We start from the raw sequence: 23,235 nt of genomic DNA on the forward strand, positions 1-23,235 counted from the left end.
GCACACATTCTTATCTATTGATTACCAGCACTGAAGAGTTTAAATAGACAAGTGACTGCTTCTCAACTGGATTTGGAATCCAGCTACACAGTTCTACATGAAACTATTGATTCTATCCCAAAGTACTAAATTAAATCTCTACTACAGTCAAAACTCACTTTTAATTAATTGTTGTTCCTATAGATTTTAATTTATCTTTTATTTTTTTCTTTTTGGCTATATCTGGGGCATGTAGAAGTTCCCAGGTCGGGAACTGAATCTGAGCTATATCTGTGACCCATGCCACAACTGTGGCAATGCTATATCCTTAACCCATTGCACCACAGAGGGAACTCCCAGATTTTTTTTTTTTTTTTGGCTTTTTGCCTTTTTGCCTTTTTGCCTTTTCTAGGGCTGCACCCGCAGCATATGGAGGTTCCCAGGCTAGGGGTCGAATCAGAGCTGAGGCCGCCAGCTTATGCCACAGCCACAGCAATGCGGGATCCGAGCTGTGGTGTCTGAGAACTACACCACAGTTCACGAAAATGCCGGATCCTTAACCCACTTAGCAAGGCCAGGGACCCGAAACCTCATGGTTCCTGGTCCCATTCGTTAACCACTGACTGAGCCAGGACGGGAACTCCTAGATTTTTAATTTTTGATACATGGTTTCTCTCTACAACGACACATTTTTTTCATGTTTTCTATCTCTGGCAGTATGTAACCAAATAGTTTACCACTCTGACATAATAGTCTAGCTTGAAAGTTTAATTGGAGACTTCTGTTTCATGGGTATCTTACTATAATTAGAATATCTAGATCAGGGTTTTGCAAAGTTTAAGGTACGTGTAAATCACCTGTGAATCTTGATAAACTACAGACTTTGGTATTTCCTTAGTGGCCTAACAGTTAAGAACCTGGGGTTGGAGTTCCCGTCATGGCACAGTGGTTAACGAATCTGACTAGGAATCATGAGGTTGCAGGTTCGATCCCTGGCCTTGCTCAGTGGGTTAAGGATCTGGTGTTGCCGTGAGCTGTGGTGTAGGTTGCAGACGTGGCTCGGATCCCGTGTTGCTGTGGCTCTGGCATAGGCTGGCCACTACAGCTCCGATTCGACCCCTAGCCTGGGAACCTCCATATGCTGCGGGAGCGGCCCTAGAAAAGGCAAAAAAGACCAAAAAAAAAAGGAACCTGGGGTTGTCACTGCTGTGGTGCAGTTTCAATTCCTGGCCTACGAACTTCTGTGTGCCTTAGATGCAGCCAGAAAAACAACAACAACAAAAACCAGACTTTGGTTTAGTAAATTTGGAATAGGACCCAAAATTCTGCTTTTCTAACAAGCTCCCAAGTGATGTTGATAATGCTGGTGCTTGAACTATAGATTGCATAGCAAAGATGTGAAGATATCTTCTCCTAACTGGTGAGGGATTGAGTCTGTGTAGCCAATTCTCTTCTTTGGGATCACTGACTCTTTTATTTTCGTGTAATGCATTATCTTTCTGTATGGCTATTTTGTGTGCTGAATAACTGTCAACCCCCCGTTTTACTCGTAACTTCATGTGGCTGCTGGTGCTGATCGGTTTTCCTTTTTTGGAACATCTTCTACTTCTTCTGTCATTCCCTGTAGTATATTCTTTCCTAAATACAGACATAAAAATAAGGATTTTTATTTACTTTATAAAGAGATGTGAGGCAAAATTGTGAAAAAAATTTGAAATCAGAAAAACAAATTGGGAGTTCCTGTTGTGGCACAGTGGTTAACAAATCCGACTAGGAACCATGAGGTTGAGGGTTCGGTCCCTGCCCTTGCTCAGTGGGTTAATGGTCCGGCGTTGCCGTGAGCTGTGGTGTAGGTTGCAGATGCAGCTTGGATCCTGCATTGCATGGCTGTGGTGTAAGCTGGCAGCTGTGGCTCCAATTGGACCCCTAGCCTGGGAACCTCCATATGCTACGGGAGCAGCCCAAGAAATAGCAAAAAGACCAATATATATATATATATATAAAAAGAAAAAAAGAAAAACAAATTGTTGGAGTTCCCATCGTGGCTCAGTGGAAACGAATCTGACTAGCATCCATGAGCACGCAGGTTTGGTCCCTGGCCTCACTCAGTGGGTTAGTGGGTTAAGGATCCAGCATTGCCACGAGCTGTTGTGTAGATTGCAGGTGTGGCTCAGATCTGGTGTGGTTGTGGCTGTGGTATAGGCTGCGGCTGCAGCTCCTGATTCGACCCCCAGCCAGGAACCTCCACATGCCGTGAGTATAGCCCTAAAAAACAAAACAGAAAAAATATTAAGTGTCCTGTATAGCACAGTCTTCCAGGGTTCATTGATGGGGTTCACACTGCCCCAAAATATGGCACATTGGCATATTGAATGTGTTAAGCTGAAAAAATTTGAGGAACAGTGTATGTGGACAGACTTTTCTTACTCTGAAGCAGCGTACACAACTCTCCCATGAGAGGTGCCCTCTCTATTCTTGGAGAAATGGCACATCCATATCTAAAGACTCCGAGAAGAGTTCCTCTGTTGTGTCTCAGTGGTTAACAAACCCAACTAGTATTCATGAGGTGGTAGGTTCGATCCCTTGTCTCACTCAGTGGATTAAGGATCTGGCATTGCCATGAGCTGTGGTGTAGGTCAAAGGTGCAGCTTGGATCCCGAGTTGCTGTGGGTGTAGTGTAGGCCAGCAGCTGCAGCTCTGATTTGACCCCAAGCCTGGAAACTTTCATATGCCATGGTGTAGCCCTAAAAAGACAGAAGACTAAAATAAAAAATAAAGACTCTGAAAGGAATCTGAAAAAACAGATTACCCTAGTTTTTTATAATTAGTTCATACCCCTTTTTTGTGTGCGTCCCATTACACCACTCTCTACATCAAACTTTGTTCAGTGGGTTAAGGATCCAGGATCGCCATGAGAGATCATGTGGCTGTGTGGCTGTAGTGTAGGCCGGCAGCTGTAACTCCAATTTGACCCCTAGCCTGGGAACCTCCAATGTGCCTCAGGTGCAGCCCTAAAAAGAAAAAAAAGGACAAAAAAATGCAAATTAACAGTTGAATGCAATTTATTATTGCCTGTAGATAGAGCCATTTTAATGTATTTGTAAATTTATTTTGATATTCCTTAGCCCCTATGTATGTGGTTCTTTGAATTCTTGTTTGACTCAAGTCATAGAGAAATAATGCCCTCTTCTAAAAATTATCCTGGGAGTTCCCGTCGTGGTGCGGTGGAAATAAATCTGACTAGTAGCCATGAGGATGCAGGTTTGATCCCTGACCTCACTTAGTGTGTTAAGGATCCAGCATTGCTGTGAGCTGTGGTATAGTTCGAAGACAAGGCTCAGATCTGGAGTTGCTCTGGGTGTAGTGTAGGTCGGCAGCTATAGCTCTGATTCGACCCTTAGCCTGGGAACTTCCATATGCTGCAGGTTTGGCCCTAAAAAGAAAAAAAGTTATCCTGAAGTTCCCTTGTGACATGGTACATTAGGGATCTGGCATCGTCACTGCAGCAATTCAGGTTGTTGTTGCTATGTCATGAGTTTGATCCCTTCCACATGCCATGGGCACAACCAAAAGAAAAAAAAAACCAACAAAAAAGAAAAAAAAATTAAAAATTAAAATTATTCTTTAGTAAGACATAAATTGAAAGGAAAAAACCACCTGCTATATTGTTTATTATTTAACATTATTAAGTAAAAATCAAACATATCTATTCATTTTCACCATTCTTTTGTCTTATAGCCACCTTTTTTCTTACTATTTATTCTGTTTTCTTATGAGTATCATTATGAACTTAAAAAATAAAATTAATCATTTGATTCTTAATTTTTCAAAATCTAGACAATTTGGCAACTATGCCCTTTCAGCACTGACTCTAATGTATAAGAATCCTTGTTTTCTGGCAATAGAAGGATATTTCTTCCCCCATTTCAATTTCTTTTCCTGTCTTTAATTTTGTTTTTTTTTTTTTTAGACTTAGCAAAATTTATTTTATTTTATTTTTTTACACTGTACAACATGGGGACCAAGTTACACATACATGTATACATACTTTTTCCTCCCATTTTTGTGTTGTGATGTAAGCATCTAGACATAGTTCTCAATGCTACACAGCAGGATCTCATTGTAAATCCATTCCAAGAGCAATAGTTTGCAGTCAATAACCCCAAGCTCCTGATTCCTCCCACTCCCTCCCTCTCCCCTTCCAGGCAGCCACAAGTCTATTCTCCAAGTCTATGATTTTCTTTTCTGTGGAAAGGTTCATTTGCACTATATATTAGATGCCAGATAAAAGTGATATCATATGGCATTTATCTTTCTCTTTCTGACTTATTTCACTCAGTATGAGAGTCTCTAGTTCCATCCATGTTGCTGTAAATGGCATCATTTCGTTCTTTTTTATGGCTGAGTAGTATTCCATTGTGTATATATATATACCACATCTTCCTAGCCCAATCATCTGTCGATGGACATTTGGGTTGTTTCCATGTCTTGGCTATTGTGAATAGAGCTGCAGTGAACATGCGGGTGCATGTGTCTTTTTTTAAGGAAAGTTTTGTCTGGATATATGCCCAAGAGTGGGATCGCTGGGTCATGTGGTAGTTCTATGTACAGATTTCCAAGGTACCTCCATACTGTTCTCCATAGTGGCTGTACCAAGCTTACATTCCCACCAACAGTGCAAGAGGGTTTCCTTTTCTCCATAACCCCTCCAGCACTTGTTATTTGTGGTCTTATTAATGATAGCCATTCTGACTGGTGTGAGGTGGTATCTCATGGTAGTTTTGATTTGTGTTTCTCTAATAATCAGGGCTGTTGAGCATTTTTTCATGTACTTGTTGGCCATCTATACATCTTCCTTGGAAAAATGTCTCTTCAGGTCTTTTGCCCATTTTCCCATTGGGTTGTTGCCTTTTTTGCTGTTGAGTTGTATAAGTTGTTTTTATACCCTAGAGATTAAGCCCTTGACAGTTGCATCATTTGAAACTATTTTCTCCCATTCTGTAAGTCATCTTTTTGTTTTCTTTTTGGTTTCCTTTGCTGTTGAAAAGTTTTTCAGTTTGATGAGGTCCCATTGGTTTATTTTTGCTCTTATTTCTGTTGCCTTGAGAGAATGACCTGAGAAAATATTCATGAGGTTGATGTCAGAGAATGTTTTGCCTGCGTTCTCTTCCAGGAGTTTGATGGTGTCTTGTCTTATATTTAAGTCTTTCAGCCCTTTTGAATTTATTTTTGTGCATGGTGTGAGGGTGTGTTCTATTTTTATTGCTTTGCATTCAGCTGTCCAGTTTTCCCAGCAATTCTTGCTGAATAGACTTTCTTTTTCCACTTGATGTTCTTGCCTCCTTTGTCAAAGATTAATTGACCATAGGTGTCAGGGTTTATTTCTGGGTTCTCTATTCTTTTCCATTAGTCTGTCTGTCTGTTTTGATACCAGTACCACACTGTTTTGATGACTGTGGCTTTGTAATATTGCTTGAAGTCTGGGAGAGTTATGTCTCCTGCTTAGTTTTTGTTTCTCAGGATTGCTTTGGCAGTTCTGGGTCTTTTGTGGTTCCAAATAAATTTTTGGATTATTTGCTCTAGTTCTGTGAAAAATGTCAGTGGTAATTTGATAGGTATTGCATTGAATCTGTAAATTGCTATGGGTAGTATGGCCATTTTCACAATATTAATTTTTCCAACCCAGGAGCATGGGATAGCTTTCCATTTCTTTGAATCCTCTTTAATTTCCTTGATAAAGTTTTTATATTTCTCAGCATGTAAGTCTTTCACCTCCTTGGTCAGGTGTATGCCCAGGTATTTGATTTTTTCTGTCTTTAATTTTGGAAACTGGTACAGCCTAGGATTATAGGCTCCTTCTGGTGGAAAAAAGTAGCAAAGAGCCAAATATGAGCATTATAAGTGTGGCAGGAAGGAGAACCCCTTTCCAGGGCCCAAGAGTGAGCTCTTTTCTAAGGAAATGAATTGTCAGAGACACACTTGCTGACTTTATTGGGAAGAGGTGCCCAGGGGGAGAGATCCTGGCTCAGGGTCATTCTTGGCATCTCTCAGCCAAGATGGATTCCAGTGATAACTGTTCTAAGAGGTTATTCATCTCCTTTCTCCAGTAATGCCCCTCCAAAATTTTCCCAGTTAAGGTTTGTTTGTTTCTTTCTTTCTTTGTTTTTTAGGGCTGCACCCTCAGCATATGAAGGTTCCTGGGCTAGGGATCAAATCAGATCTGCATCCGCCGGCCTATGCCACAGTCAGAGCAATGCCAGATCTGAATGGCATCTTAGACTTACACTCCAGCTCATGGCAATACCAGAACCTTAATCCACTGAGTGAGGCCAGGTATTGAACCCAAATCCTTATGAATACTAGTTGGATTCATTACCACTGAGCCACAACAGGAGCTCCTGGTTAGTGTTCTGGGCAGCATCATGTTCCTTATCAGGGCCTTCTGTTGTGAAACACCCCTTCCAAATGGCTATTATCCTGCCTGGCCAAGGTGGATGATTTCAGTCAATGCTCCCCTAACTTAAGCACATACATAATTTGGTGGTGAGTGAATTCTACTGATGCAGGGGCATTGAAGAAGTCACAGAGTTAGGAAATATATGCCTTGGGAGTTCCCATCGTGGCTCAGCAGAAACAAATCTGACCAGTATCCATGAGGATGCAGGTTTGATCCCTGGCCTCATTCAGTGGGTTAAGGATCCACTGTTGCTGTGGCCGTGGTGTAGGCCAATTGCTGTAGCTCTGATTTGACCCTTAGCTTGGGAACTTCCATATGCTGCAGGTGCGGCCCTAAAATGCAGATATGTATTAAGATATACATTAATATGTATCTTAAGTTCATATCAATTTTCCAAGTATATTAAATTGCTATGTCCTACTTTTCTTTTAGGCCAAGGTTTTACTGATCTCTTAGACTTTCTACCATGCTTCTGCTAAAGAAAACATGCTAAACCCATAGAAAAACACAGACAAAAGTTTCCAGATGCAAAGTACAGGGCTTTGAGGGAGAGATGCAAAATAAAGATTTGTATCTTAATTCTAATTTATGTCTTTGCTCTAATCTTGTTTTGTTTTTTCTTTTTGTCTTTTCTAAGGCCACAACTGTGGCATATGGAGGTTCCTAGGCTAGGGGTCTAATTGGAGCTGTAGCAGCCAGCCTACAGCAGTGCAGGATCCAAGCCGCATCTGTGACCTACACCACAGTTCACAGTAACGCCAGATCCTTAACCCACTGAGTGAGGCCAGGGATCGAACAAGCAACCTCATGGTTCCTAGTTGGATTCATTAACCACTGAGCTAGGAGGGGAACTCCTGCTCTAATCTTGTATGAAGTGTTATTTACATATGACCAGAGATTTGGGAAAATGACTTAGGGACAGAACAAGGACAAAATACAAACTATGAGCAAGAAATCAAATATTCTGTTTCAGACACTCTCTATTCCTCTGGAATCAAAACAAGTTCCCAAACTGGATGTAGTAAAATATTCATTTCAACCTCCCCCTTGGTAGGGATAGAAAGCCAGTGTTCTCCACTGTGGTTTGTGATACCCTGGAGCTTTCTCTAATGCAGAAAATAAAAAAATTCTTTCCCACTGTGAGTTTTTTCATTTTGTCCAAGAAAACCAAGTACCACTTGATTCTAAAGAGTTTTCCTCTTGCCAGCTATTTCTCCACTGAGTTCTCTTCCCTTCGCTGCATTTTTCATCAAAATGAATTTCATCCTGCCCCACCCAGAGGACCAAAACCATGACTAATCTCAAATTCTTGGATCTAAGCATTAAATACAACCACTTCTGAGTTGGAGGGTTCAGGCATCATTTCTGTCCTCATGTAAGGCAGACAGAGGGCAGAGAGAGAGAGTATAACTCCTATTCCACAGACTGGCTGTGCCTTAGCATGGAGCTGCTATTTGGGGCCAACTTCTCTTAAAATCTAGATTGTGGGAGTTCTCATCATGGCTCAGGGGAAATGAATCTGACTAGCATCCATGCAGGTTTGATCCCTGGCCTCACTCAGTGGGCTAAGGATCTGGCGTTGCTGTGAGCTGTGGCATAGGTCAAAGATGCAGCTTGGATCTGGTGTGGCTGTGGCTGTGGCATCAGTCAGCAGTTCCAGTTGGACCCCTAGCCTGGGAACATCCATATGCCATGGGTACGGTCCTAAAAATAAATAAATAAACAAATAAATAAAATAAAATAAAATCTATATTGTTTCTCAAAGTCAAATTAACATTTAAGTGCCCTGCCCCTCATTCACAGACACACACACACATACACACACACGAATACACACAAAAAAATAGTTAAATGCTGTTGTGTTATTGTAAGATTCTTCCTAAAACTATATCACAGGTTATCAGGTAAAAAATACTCTTGAGTGTTTTTTATTTTATTTTATTTTTTATTTTTTGTCTTTTTAGGGCCACACCTGCAGCTTATTGAGGTTTCCGGGCTAGGGGTTGAATTGGAGTTCTAGCTGCTGGCCTACACCACAGCCATAGCAATGCAGGATCCTTTAACCCACTGAGTTAGGCCAGGGTCCAAACCTGTGGCCTCATGCATATTAGTTGGGCTCACTACAGCTGAGCTACAGTGGGAACTCCATTCTCTTCATTTCTGATCATTGACAAGTTATTGCCCCCAAAGAAGGAAGATTATCTTTTAAAAACCGCAAATGAGGAGTTCCCACTGTGGCAAACAGGATCGTCATCTTTTTAGGAACTCTGGGATGCAGGTTCACTCCCTGGCCCAGTACAGTGGGTTAAGAATCCAGGGCTGCTGCAGCTATCTTAGATTGTGACTGCAGCTCAGATCTGATCCCTGGCCCAGGAACTCCATATGCCATGGGGCAACCAAAATAGAAAAAAAAAAAAAAAAGAATCACAGATGAAACAAATTTGGGGACACATTTTAAGTTACTACCTCTTTGAAGCATCCATCTATCTATCTATTTATTATTTATTTTTAGTGCTGCATCAGTAGCATAGGGAAGTTCCCAGGCTACAGCTGCTGGCCTATGCCATAGCCACAGCAAATCAGGATCTGAGCTATGTCTTCAACATACACCACAGCTCATGGATCTTTAACCCACTAAATGGGGCCAGGGATCAAGCCCTACATCCTCATAGATACTAGTCTGGTTCATTACTGCTGAGCCACAATGGGAACTCATCTTTGAAGCATTTATATGAGACAAAGTTTGGATTACTTGGCCTTGTGAATAGAGAAGGACAAAGAAATGTATAAAAGATTTTTCGTAATCAAAGATATCTGAGGAGTTCCTGTCGTGGCGCAGTGGTTAACGAATCCGACTAGGAACCATGAGGTTGCGGGTTCGGTCCCTGCCCTTGCTCAGTGGGTTAACGATCCTGCGTTGCCGTGAGCTGTGGTGTAGGTTGCAGATGCGGCTCAGATCACGCGTTGCTGTGGCTCTGGCGTAGGCTGGTGGCTACAGCCCTGATTCAATCCCTAGCCTGGGAACCTCCATATGCCGTGGGAGCAGCCCAAGAAATAGCAACAACAACAACAAAAGACAAAAGACAAAAAAAAAAACAAAAAAAACCAAAGATATCTGAGGTTGAGGTTAATAGGATACCTGACTGGAGTTCCGTGGCAGCTCAGTGGGTTAAGGATCCAGAGTTGTCACCGCTGTGGCACAAATTAGATCCCTGGCCCAGGAACTTTTGCATGCTGTGGCTGTGATACATATATATCTTTGCTAAAGTAATAAGAAAGAAGGCTTCCTTAAGAGAGCTACTTTCTGCAAAGAGCTGCTTCCTTGCTGAAGCTGTAAAAATAAATATATAAATACCTCAATTAAATAGAGTTGTGAGGGAATTCCCATCATTGCTCAATGGCAACGAGTCAGTATCCATAAGGACTCGGTTCTATCCCTGGCCTTGCTCAGTGGGTTAAGGATCTGGGACTGCCATAAGCTGTGGTATAGGTTGCAGATGCGGCTCAGATCTGGCGTTGCTATGGCATAGGCCTGCGGTTACAGCAACGAATCCACCCCTAGCCTGGGAACCTCCATATGCCTCGGGTACAGCCCTAAAAAGACAAAAAAAAAAAAAAAAGAGTTGGGAGACTGGAATGGGGAGCTTTCATGCGCTATGACAATAGAGTCCAACAAGAAGAAAAACTTCTTTCCTGATAAGGACTCAGTCAATGAAAGCCATGGACTCTTTGTTTATAATAGCCTTTCCATCTTCCATTTCCTCTCTATAAAAGCCTTCTCATTCCTTGTGAGAATGAGAATTTCAATGGCTTACCATTGTTGCAGAGCCCAAATTGCAATTCTCTCCTGGTCCCACCCATCTTTGCTGAAGAAATATCTGCCATTCTATTTGTTTCAGCTCAAAAAATCTCAGCGGAAAGGAATTCAGGAAAAGCATGTTCTTTCTCCAGCCAACTTGACCTGAATTCTGAGGCAGTACTAAATGCCTTGGGCTGAAATCCTTTCATAGAAGGACTCATTGTCATGTTGTTTTCTTAACTGAAACAGCATTTCAAATATAAGCTATGGTTACAGTGAATTAGTGTATGACCCACAGGCAAAACAGTCAATCAAGCAATTAGAAGAAATGTACCAATCTCTTTTGGTGTCCCCTGTCCTCAAATAATTTCTTGAGGATATCAGAGACATTATCCTTTATTCCTGAGTCTCTTTCACTAGGGCACTTATATATACGATTCATATCTTTTCAAATGAGGCTGTGACTAAGTCATACTCTGCCCCTGCCCCCAAGACTCATATGAGTTTAGAAGACTAAATATGTTTGGCATTTTAATTTGAAAAGGAAAAAGAAAACATGACATTCCTAGGCATGCCACTTGAATTGACTTGTTGGCATATGGGCCAAAGACCACCCCCTTGCCCCTTTCCCACTATATTTGAAAGAGTCTTTATTCCTGTAGACTTAAAAAATATGCACAACTTCAAAGTTGAGAGTTAAGTTTTATTTGGGGCAAAATGAGGACTATAGCCCAGGAGATGGCATTTCAGATTGCTCTGAAAAACTGCTCGAAAGAAGCAGGGGGAATGTCAGTATATATGGGATTTTGGTGAAGGGAAGGATACAGGCAACCGTGCACGCAGTTTACAAAAGGCTGCTGCTCATCTCGTGAAGGCTACTGCTAGCAGATGTAACCATGAAGGATGTCACCATGAACAATTATAGGGCTTTTCTTGATACAAAGAGATGCAAGAATTGGGTTCATAAAATCTGAAAATATCTATCTGAAGACCTGTTCTGCCAGTTGTCCCAGAGCACAGAGTGCCTCATACTTGATCCCCACCCTGAGCTCCTTTTAGGGAGTATTGTAGGCAGGCAGCTGCTATGGATCATGATTCAATCCCTGTAGAGACAGATGGCAAGTGCCAATCCCTGGCTCACACTGCTTTTACTTTTTTATTTTTTATGACCACATCCATGGAATATGAATGTTCCCAACCTATGCTGCTGCTGTGGCAATGCTGGATCCTTTAACCCACTGTGCCAGGTCAAGGATTGAACCCTTGCCTCCAAGCTGCTGCAGTCAGTCTTTTTTTTTTTTTTTTTTTTTTAACGACTGTACCTGCAGCTTATGGAAATTCCCGGGCAAGGGGTCAAAATAGAGCTGCAACTGCCAGCCTACACCACAGCCACCACAACTCTGAATCTGAGCCACATCTCTGACCTACACCACAGTTTGTGGCAATGCCAGAACCTTAACTCACTGAGCAATGCCAGGAATGGAACCCACATCCTCACGGACAGCATGTCTGGTTCTTAACTTGCTTGGCAAGAGGAATTCCTTAAAGCATTTTTCTATCAATAAGACACAGGGGTTACAGAGGGACTTTTGTACCTAGAAAGTCCCAGAAGGGTTCTGTCTGGTTTGAATCCCCCTTGGTTACCCCAAAATTGGGTTTGCCTCTTGGTGGTGTAAAGCCAAAAGATACAACCAAGTCAAAGCATGGGAAAGGAAGGATTTATTATTTGAGGCAAGTAAGGAGAACACCAGTTATCTTTCCAAAGCAGTATCCCCCCAACAGGAAAATTTGGGAAGTTTTTTGTTTATTTGCTTGTTTGTTTGTTTGTTGGTCTATTTAGGACTGCACCCATGGCATATGGAGGTTCCCAGGCTAGGGGTCAAAGTGGAGCTGCAGCTGCCAGCCTACACCACGGCCACAGCAATGAGGGATCCTTAACCCACTGAGCGAGGCCAGGGATCAAGCCTGAATCTTCATTTCTGGTGAGCCATGACAGGAACTCCAAAACTGGAGAAGTTTAAAGCTAAGGGTACATGCATATTTAGGAAAATGCTTGGGCAGTGGACAGAGTCCAAGCTTGAGTGAGACTGAAGTCATGAGGGTTATAATAGGTCAACATCGTCATTCCTTAGGTGTCAGTCATTTGATGGTTGAGTGCTTCAGACTAATGATGGGAGTCATTATAACTGATACATTTGCTATTGTTACATCTCTTGCCTGATAACTCTTATTTCTTACATTCTTTTGTCCCCTCATAATCATTAATTACTGACGCCTATTGTAGAGCAAGCATTGAGACCAGGCTTAGATAGCAAAGCGACAGGCCAAAAATGGAGTTCTCTTATGTCAAGAAAGCCATAACTGGTTCTCTTTCTCTAGGGATGCCCTACTCTATCAGGCACTAAACAAAATATCACCTGCCATATCCGTAAACAAAGGATGTCACAGTCACCAGTGATTACACCCAAGCCAGTGAGCCAAGGGAACTCAGGATACAAAAAAATAGCGACCCCAGAAACCTGAGGTACATATCAACAGAATGATTTCAATGAGCCCAGAACCTTGTATCTTCCCATATATAGAAAAGCACTAAATCCCTTAATATTTGGTTTTCTGATATTAACAGTAATCTTTTGTTCTTACTACCAGTCCTTTGTTGCAAAACTCCTATGTATCCTAGATCCCTCCTCACCTCCTCAGAGGAGTTTTCTCAGGGTTACCTGAGATGCTGCCTCATTTTGCCCCCAATAAAATTTAACTCTCAACTTTTAGGATGTGCATTTTTTTTTGGGGGGGGGGGTTCCTTTTTAGGGCCACACTCATGGCATATGGAGGTTCCCAGGCTAGGGGTCAAATTGGAGCTGTAGATGCCAGCCTACACCACAGCCACAGCAATGCAGGATCTGAGTCATGTCTGCAACCTATGCCATAGCTCACAACAACGCTGGATCCTTAACCCACTGAGCAAGGCCAGGAGTCAAACTCCTGATTCCTAGTCAGATTCATTTCCGCTGTGCCATGACAGGAACTCCAGTGTGGGTTTTTATTTAACAGCTCTGATTTTTATTTAAAAAAAATGAAATCTCCTATATATCCTGACTCCTCCCTTCCCTTCTTGGAAGCAGTTTCCCAGAGCTATCTGAGATGCTTTGTCCCAGGCTTAAGTCCTCAGTTTTGTCTGCCAAATACAACATAAATCTCAACTTTTTGTTGTTATTGTTATCTTTTTAGGGCCGCCCCTGCGGCATATGGAAATTCCCAGGCTAGGAGTCAAATTGGAGCTGCAGCCACCAGCCTATACCACAGCTACAGCAACATGGGATCCGATCTGCATCTGCAACCTATGCCACAGCTCATGGCAAATACCAGATCCTTAACCCACTGAGCAAGGCCAGGAATCCAACCCAAATCCTCATGGATACTAGTCAGGTTCTTAACCCTCTGAGCCATGATGGGACCTCCCCATATATCTCAACTTTTAGGTTGTGCTTTTTTTTCCTCAGTTGAAATCTTTTTGCCATTAGCAAAGTAATAACAACAATAACCACGACATCACACAATACTCTCCAATTACCTACCATAGGTCATACATCATCCTAGGCACTCTAATTTGCACAATAATCCTGTAAGAAATGAATTACTAGTTCCATTTTCCAGCTGAGGGGCCTCAAGTTCAGAAAGGTTAAGTAACATGCCTAGAATTACACAGCCAGGAAGAAATGGAAACAGGGATGGAATCAGATTAATTTGAATCTATTATGCCACTTTGCCTCTTAAAAATTAAGACAACAGAAGCTTTTCACAAAGTTTTGTTGCAGGAAAGGGATCCCTTCCAGGGCCTAAGAATGGGCTTTTGTCTAACACTCAGAAATGAATTGTCTAAGGAAACACACGTGCTGACAAATCAAGAGACTTTATTAAGAAATCCCACCCCCACCCCCTCCCCGGGCAGAGAGCAGCAGGGTAAGGGTGTAGGAGAAAATATCCCGATAAAAAGGTAGAAAGGAGAGACTCCAGCCATGATGACTAAGCAAAGTCCAGCCAACTGCCCCAACCACCCCTCCCCCACACATCTGCTTCTGTAAAGTTGCTCCCACAATTACAACCCCGCCTGTTCTCACTCCAGTCCGACCAGCCAAGCACAGACCTGGAAGAGCTACCCCATAAAATCCTTCTGAAACTCTTCTTTGGGGCTCGAATTCAGAGAGCGATCTCCCCTGAACCCACGACATAATAAACCTGAGTTCTCCAACTCTCCTAGAGTGCTCACTTGGTTTCTTGCTGGTAAAAGAGCTGATACACTGTAGCCACAGAGCTGCTGGAGCTGGTACACTACAACCACAGGGATGCTGCTAGACCTGATACATTGTGGCCACGGGGCTGCTGGGCAGCTGCCATAACACAGGAACCTAGGAGAACTGCTCTGTCACATGGTTTGCAGTCTCCAGTTTATGGAAATGGGGTTAGTTTCCAGATTTTGTCTGGCCAGTCGTCTTGTTGGGCCAATACTTGGTCTGGCCCAGCATCCTTCTTGGTGATGCACTCACCTCTTGTTATGACAGCCACCCAGCAGCCCTGTGGCCACAGTGTATCAGCTCTTTTACCCAGTGAGACACCAAGAGAGCACTCAGAGTTGGAGAACTCAGGTTTATTATGCTGGCAGGTTCAGAGGAGATTGCTCTCTGGAGTCGGAGCCCCAAAGAAGGGTTTCAGAAGGCTTTTATGGTGTAGCTCTTCCGGGTCCGTGCTTGGCTGGTCGGATGGGAGTGAGAAGAGGCAGGGTTGTAATTGTGGAAGCAATTTTACATAAGCAGTTGTGTGGGAGGAGGGGTGGCTAGGGACAGTTGGTTGGATTTTGCTTAGTCATCATGACCAGAGTCTCTCTTTCTACCTTTTTATTAGGACATTTTCTCCTACACACTCAGCCAAGATGGATTCCATCGCCAAGGATCCTGGGAGGTTAGTTGTCTCCTTCCTCCTATTGGCCCCTCCCAAATCCTCCTGGCTTTTCTTATCAGGGCCTCCTGCTGTGAGACAGCTCATTCATGCAAGGACTATTGTCATGCTTGGCCAACATGGGCATTTTCAGTCAATGGTCTCCTAACAACTCTGCCCAGGGAGAGACTTCATATGCAAAATACTTCTTGGGAGTTGGGGTGGAGGTCTCTTTCTTCTGTAACTACTTCCTCCTGTTAGTGGGCTCTGTCATGCCTACTGGAGTAGACGTCTCTCTCTACCTGATCTAAATCAAGGTGTTCCTTGTCCAAAATCAGCTAGCACCCTGGAAACAAAAACTTAGCCTGTAACTGTTGGACCCTGTTGGAGATAAACCTTATAAGCAGTTGAAACAGGGGACAAACAGGAGGCCTTATAAGATAGTCATTGCAGGAGTTCCCATCGTGGCTCAGTGGTTAACGAATCCAACTAGGAACCATGAGGTTGTGGGTTCCATCCTTGGCCTTGCTCAGTGGGTTAAGGATCTGGCATTGCACGGCTCAGGTCCCACGTTGCTGTGGCTGTGGCTGTGGCGTAGGCTGGCGGCTACAGCTCCGATTAGACCCCTAGCCTGGGAACATCCAAATGCCGTGGGAAGCGGCCCTAGAAAAGGCAAAAAGAAAAAAAAAAAAAAAAAAAGGAGAGATAGTCATTGCAGGGCCTGAAAAAGGAAGGAAAATTTTGGAGTAAGAGTGCAGGGTGTGTGACTTTGTTCTGACGGGTTGGTGATGAGCTAACAGGGAGGTGCTGCAGGAATCTCCAGCTCAGCCTAAAGTTACCATCCTCCACCTGGTGGGGGCCCTGGTTCTGCAAAAGAACTGGAAGATACTATTATGTATACTCCTTAAGGAGGAGCCAGAATCCTGCCCCAAGGCTGAACTATTGTTTCTTGACAGCTCTTTGGGCATCCACCCCCTTCCCTGATTAGCAACTGTTTAAACCTGCCCTTTGGAACTGCGGGAAGATCTGGGAGGCTGTATGAAGACTTTTTCCTGCAAACAGAAAACAGGGGACACAGAAAGGATATGTACCAGGAAGTCCCGTAGAGTCCTATTGGTTTCAATACCCTTTGCTTTGATATTCCTTAATCTTTCAAGGAATAGGACAATGACATTTCTGGCCACTTATTGCTGAACTGGTACATAATCCTGCCTCAATTTAGGCAAGGCACCAAATTTGAGACTTCCTGTCATGGCTCACTGGAAATGAATCTGACTAGCATCCATGAGGACACAGTGTTTATCCCCAGCCTTGCTCAGTGGGTTAAGGATCCAGTGTTGCCCTGAGCTGTGGTGTAGGTTGCAGACATGGCTCTGCCCCTGCATTGCTGCGCTGTGGTGTAGGCCAGCAGCTACAACTCCTATTCAACCCCTAGCTTGGGAACCTCCATATGCTGCATGTGTGGCCCTAAAAAGCCAAAAAGCCAAAAAGCCAAAAAAAAAAAAAAAAATCCCTGACTTGCAAGCCCTGGATCTGAGTCTTAGATGATTAAGACTTCAGTCTCTTAGTCCGCCATTTTTATGAAATATACCCAATTAGAAGCAGGAGGAAGACTGACAATTGGAATTTTAATAGACCAATTAGATCGCATTCCCTGAGGAATTCAGAACAATAAGCCTGAAAAACATTCTGGACCTTGCTCCTTGGGAAGACCTGTAGCCAGGTAGCCAGTTGTCTTGTGGAGGCAGCGGTCAGTAGCCCAAGGCTGGAGTGTATCAGCTCTGGTGGCAGCCCTATTGCCAGTGTACCAGCTCCAGCAACTCTGTGGCTGCAGTGTACCAGTTCCAGCAGCTCTTTCATCAGGCAAGAAACCAAGCGAGCACTTGAAGAGTTGGAGGACTCAGGTTTATTATGCTAGAGGGCTCAGAGGAGATCGCTCTCTGAAGTCTGAGCCCCGAAGAGGGGTTTCACAAGGCTTTTATGGGCTAGTTCTTCTGGGTCCATGCTTGGCAGACCAGAGTAAGAACTGGCAAAGTAATAGATGTGGGAGTGAGTTTTACAGAAGCAGATGTGTGGGGGAGGGGTGGTTAGAGGTAGTTGGCTGGGTTAGGGGCACTTTGGCCAGATTTTGCTTAGACATCTGGCCGGGGTGTCTCCTTTCGACCTTTTTGTCGTGATATTTTCCCCTACAGGGTACTTTTATCTAAGTAGGTTTTAACATCTGATATGGTATTAACAAAGACATCACAGCCGTTATTGGCCATTACATTATTTCTCTGCTAATATCTGATCTAAGGCAATTTCATTGTCTAAAAATTTGAGAGTTACAAGAGGATACTTTGACTCCTTAAGGTTGCAGCTACCAGCAGATGTTACTTTGAGAATGGCTGGTAGCATCCCAAGTCTGACACAGCTCAGAAAACTCAAGTGCTGGAGTTCCCACTGTGGTGAAGTGGAAACAAATCCGACTACTATTGATGAGAATTCAGGTTCAATCCCTGGCTTCACTCAGTGGGTTAAGGATCTGGTGTGGCCTGCCATGAGCTGTGGTGTAGGTCACAGATGCAGCTCAGATGCCAAGTTGTTGTGGCTGTGGCATAGGCCAGCAGATGCATCTCTGATTTGACCCCTAGCGCAGGAACTTCCATGGGTTCAGCCCTAAAAAGGAAAAAGAAAAAGAAAACTCAGGTTCTCAGCATTACAGGTGACACTGACAACACTTATGACTTGAACCTAGCCAGAACCCAGATTGGGACTTAAACTCATGGTTTTTAAATTAGAATCATTCATCTTGTGTCTGGACTTAATGAGTCTCAGATCCTTTGTGCCTCAAAGCAGAAGGAATTCAGTGAGAGACAAAGTGATGAGAAAGAAATAGATTTATTAAAATAGGACACTTGTGGATTTCCCGTCATGGCTCAGTGGTTAACGAATCCGACTAGGAACCATGAGGTTTCGGGTTCAATCTCTGGCCTTGCTCAGTTTGTTAAGGATCTGGCATTGCTGTGAGCTGTGGTGTAGGTTGCAGATGCTGGTCGAATCCCACATTGCTATGGCTCTGGCATAGGCCGACAGCTATGGCTCCAATTAGACCCCTAGCCTAGGAACCTCCATATGCTGTGGGTGTGGCCCTAAAAGGACAAAAGACAAAAAAAGAAAAAGAAAACTAGGACACTTGTGAGAGATGCAAGTGAGCAAACAAGGAGGCTCTGCCCTGAGGATTAGGTGGGCTACATTTATATAATCCAAGGAAAGTGGGGGTGGGAAGAGATCACCTCTTCCTCTTTCTTTGAATGAGTAGACATCAGGCTTACATCATTATCTCCTCCTTCATATCCAGTAAGAGAGTATTTGAGGGTCTCCCACTTTGGACTGCTGTCTTTTTCTTAAATTCCTGTCCTTGGTCCTAAGGGTTATTGTCTTGCTGAACTTGAATGCAGGTTTCATTTTACCTTTCACTTAATGACTGAGTCATATCTCAGGCTTTTATGTTTTATAGTTAAGCAAACCTGCTTCATTCTGATGGCTTTCTTGAGTGATTATTAACTTGCAGTGATCTCCCAAAGTTCCCTAGGTTTCCCTCTATATCTATGGTCCCCTACTGGGACTTGAACAAGTACCTGTGAAACTGACAGCATTAATGGCCTGAACCTAGCCAGAACTCAGATTGGGACTTGAACCCATGTGCTTGGACTCAAACCCAGTTTAACCCAGATTGGAACTTAAACACAAGGTTTTAAATTAGAATCACTCACCCTGTGTCTGAACTCACTGAGGTTCAGGTTCTTCATGATGTCTCTGTGCAGAAGGAATTCAGCAAGACAAGGCGATAGGCAAGAAATAGATTTATTGGGGTTTCCATCATGGCTCAATGGTTAACAAATCCAACTAGGAACCATGAGTTTGTGGGTTCAATACCTGGCCTTGCTCAGTGGGTTAAGGATCTGGCTTTGCCATGAGCTGTGGTGTAGTTTGCACATGTGGCTCAGAGCCCACATTGCTGTGGCTCTGGTGTAGGCCAGCAGCTACAGCTCTGATTCAATCCCTAGCCTGGGAACCTCCATATGCCATGGGTGCGGCCCAAGAAATGGCAAAAAGACAAAAAAAAAAAAAAAAAAAAAAAAGAAAAAAGAAATAGATTTATTAAGATAGGACGCATGTGAGAGATGCAAGCTGACAGGAATGGAAGCTCTGCCCTGAGGATCCAGTGGGCTGCAGTTTTATCATCCAAGTGGAGTCAGGGTTGGAAAAGACTGCCTCTTCCTTTCTGGGAGTAGTAGCTCCTCCTTAGTATCCAGTAAGGTGTGTATTCAAATCCACAGAAGGGTGGTCTTCAAACTCTTGCCCTTGGACTGAATGTGAATGCAGGCCTCATCCCATCCCCTACCCAATGACCCAAGGCAATTCTCAAGGCTCCACTAATGAAGCAAACCTGCCTTGTTCTGTTGGCTTTTTGAGCAATTTATTTACTTACAGTGCTCTCCCAATGTCCCCTAAATTTCCCTCATTATCTGTGGTCCTTTATTGGGACTTCTAAAAACACCTGTGTCTACTCCATCCCTATCACCTGTGTAACTATCCTACTCCACCCCATCACAGGGACTTGTCTGAAATCACATCCATAATGCCACCTAGTCCTACCTTGGATGTCTGAACCACAGTTACTCCATTTTGACTTTCAATCGCACTTCTATCCTTAATGGCCAAAGCAGATATCACCGTTAATGATTTCAGTGCTTTTCTGGATATGAGGAGATGCAGGAATTTGGGCTCATAAAAATCCTTACCCGAAAATATCTATCTGAAGGCCTCTTCTGCCAGTTATTCAGAGCACAGAGAGTCTCATTCCTGATCTCTTCCTTGAACTCCTTCCAGGGTGCGTTGAAGGTCAGTAGCCACAATGGCCATTGACTTCATCCTTACAGAGGCAGATGGCATGCCAATCTTTAGTTGGCAGGGCCCCCTCATGGTTCCCAGGCTTTCGTGGCCATTTTTCCCCCGGCACTAGAAATGCTCATTCCCAGGTGCACTGATAGGCCACTAAATATGTTATTACTGGATTAGACCTTATTGCCAGTAGCTAAAATCTCTTGACCCCCGTCTTATGGTCCAGGAAACTGTTTCCTCTTGTTGCTTCTTCCTATATCTAGAGTTAGACTATTACAATCATTGATCTCATATGGAACTGTATTCATTAATTTATTAGAGGCTCAGTCACATATTTGGTAATGCAAGAAATAACTATTTGATAAAACAAGCAATATGAAAATATAACTAGCAGTATTTGTATGGTCATAATTAAGAACTTAAGAACATAGCCATTTGCACAGTATATTCCCAGGTCATCTGACTTAGTCTGTTCTGTACCAATTCTTATCTTTAAGGGAAATTATATATCGGCTATGTCTATAAGGCACTCAGCCCAATTTCTTAGTGTTACTGTTGCAGAAATTCGATCTCTGTCTACCAGTGCCCAATTGAAATGCAGAGACAGAGTTTTCAGTGAAAAGGAAAAAGATAGCTTTATTGCTTTGCCAGGCAAAGGAGACCACAGCAGGCTAATGCCTTCAAGACTGGGCACCCCTTGGCAGAGGTTTTAGAGGTGGTTTTATAGTCTAGGGAGTGGAATAAAGATCACGGCTGTAAATAAGGATCAGGGTAGAGGCAAACTTGCATTGTTTCTCAAAGCTGGTGTTTAGTGGCCCCAGGACTGGTTCTCGTGGTCCTCCTTCCCAGGAAGAATACTTCACCAAGAAATTCTTCCATTTGTTGGGGGTTTTAGTTCTACAGAAAGGCTTAAAGATATTGCCATGTGTATTTCTTGAAGAGGAACAAGGACCCTGCCCCAATAATGCACTGCTCCTCCCTGGTCTCTGCATCCCCTCCATTCCCTGATTAGAAAATGCATTTTGGAATTCAGGGAAGGTCATGGCAGCTGAGGCTTATTCCCTAAAACTAAGCAATGAGGAACACAGAAAAGCTTCTGTGCCCAGGAACCCCACAGAGACTACATTAATAGATACAGTTCCCTATGCTATACAGCAAGATCTGATGGCTTCCCACTCCAAGTGCAAGGGTTTGCAACAATTATCCCCAAACTCCCAGTCCTTTCCACATGCTGCCAATCCCCTATGTCAACCAGGCATCTGTTTTCTAGTAAATGAGTTTCTTTTCTGTGGAAAGGTCCATTGGTGCCCTATGTTAGATTTCAGAGACAAGTGAGAGCATATGGTATTTGTCTTTTTCTATTGGATTTATTTCACCAAGTATGAGTTTTGTGTTGCATCTGGGTGGCTGCAAATGGTATATTTTATTTTCAGGCCAAACTTGTAGAATATGGATGTGCTCAGGCCAGGGGTCCAATTGGACCAGCAGTTGCTGGCATATGACAGCCAGAGCAACAAAGGATATAAGTTGCGACAGACTGCACAACAACTCAGGGCAATACCAGATCCTGAACACAATGAGCAAGGTCAGAGATCAAAACTGAAACTGCATGAATCCTAGTTGGAGTTCTTTCAGCTACACCAGCATAGGAATGCCACAAAAGACATTTTTTTGTTCTTTGTTTTTTTTCTTTACATGGTGAGTAGAATTCCATGGGGTATATGTGCAACATTTTCTAAATCCATTCACTTATCAATGGGTAATTAGTTGCTGTCCATGATTAGCTATTGTGAATAGTGTTGCCAAGAGTAAAGAGTGCATATATATACATCAAAAAACCTGTGTCCACAGGGTGGGATGGCTGGGTCATAGGATCATACTCTCTACAGATTCCTAAGTTAATACATACGAATTATCGAAGTAATGGTAACAACACATGTAACCGTGCATATTATAAAAGTTATATTTCCCCATACATATTCCTACATGATTAGATGGAGCAACTATTAATGAGTGCCATAGGGACAAGTGTGAGGTGGTAACTTGGAAGCGATTCGGCTTTGCATATCTCTAGTAATGTGTGAGGGGGAGATGGCATTATGTCTGCCTAATTACCCATCAGTACATCTGATGGGGAGAAAGGACATTTCTGATCTTGGGCCCATTACTCAATCAGGATGTTGGTTTTGTTGGCCTATGAGGGTGTCAGGGCTTGAGCTGGCCATTTGGAAAGCCCAGCCAGGCCCGGGGGTTGGGATCCGGATCATGTGCCTTCCGGGGGGTGGGGGCAATGGAAGGTGCACACACGGCGATCGTTTGGGGAGCAGCTGCGCTCTTCCCTGTGCTTTTTCTCTCAAGAGGCCTCCCGCAGCTCCGTTCTTTTCTTCCCATGGGAGCCTCTTTGTGTCTGCCCATACACGTGGCCTGAGGACCTGATCCAAAGCCAGGTCTGGGGAATTCAGGCCGGTAGATGGATCCGAGGAGAGCTCTGGCGGAGATCCCTCCTGGCGCCCTGGCTCAAGGATGTGTCTCTGTCCCTGCGGTGGCTTCGGGAACCCCTGTGGCCTTGAACACCGTCGGCCCCTTTTGGGGTGGGCGGGTGGGCTGGGCACAGCACACACACACACACGTCAGCTGGGGTGGATTCAGAACGAACGAAAGGCAGAAGGACAGAACGAAGGAACGAAGGGAAGACAAAAGACAGGCAGACAGGCAGGCAGACAGAGAAGAGAGACAGAAAGAGAGAAAGAACGACGACAGACATAAAAGCAGCAAGACCCACAGGAAGGAAGGATTCCCAGTTGGGACGTCCAGAATCGTCCAGAATCGAAGTCAGCAGTTTCCCGGACACCCACCTCTCTTCATCCACGCTTCGGTGCCTGCCTGTCTGAGCAGGGGCAGAAGGCTGTCCTGACAGGATGGGTCGGGAGCTGAGGGTCTGACCGGAGGGGCCTGGGGCAGGTTGGCCTCAGGGCGCTGAAAGGCTTGGGGAGAGGAACGGCCCAGCTTGTAGGGCCCTTCTTGGTGCTTCAAGCACGGGGAGGCAGGAAATCCCACCAGCATATCGCCCGAGGCCAATGAAGCCCCGGGGGCTGCTGAGCCAGAGAGAGGAGGAGAGCCTGAGAGGTGCTGTTCGAGCAGGTGTCCACAAGACGGCGCCAGTGTACCTTCTGGACCC

General features: G+C 43.9%; 1 long non-coding RNA gene across 1 annotated transcript in view; it reads left to right on the forward strand.

The window, feature by feature from the left end:
* Positions 1-23,235, forward strand: part of LOC110262300 (uncharacterized) — a 43,696-nt gene that overhangs the window by 13,697 nt on the left and 6,764 nt on the right. The window contains exon 4 of the long non-coding RNA XR_014815965.1: positions 15,138-15,194. This is a non-coding gene — a long non-coding RNA (uncharacterized LOC110262300). The remainder of the gene's footprint in view (positions 1-15,137; positions 15,195-23,235) is intronic.

The sequence above is a fragment of the Sus scrofa genome, chromosome 9 (genome assembly GCF_054392235.1).
Source record: "Sus scrofa isolate SSC_HxYL_T2T_F1_AM1 chromosome 9, Sscrofa_HxYL_maternal_Yorkshire_Landrace_v2.0, whole genome shotgun sequence".
NCBI classification, from domain to species: domain Eukaryota; kingdom Metazoa; phylum Chordata; class Mammalia; order Artiodactyla; family Suidae; genus Sus; species Sus scrofa.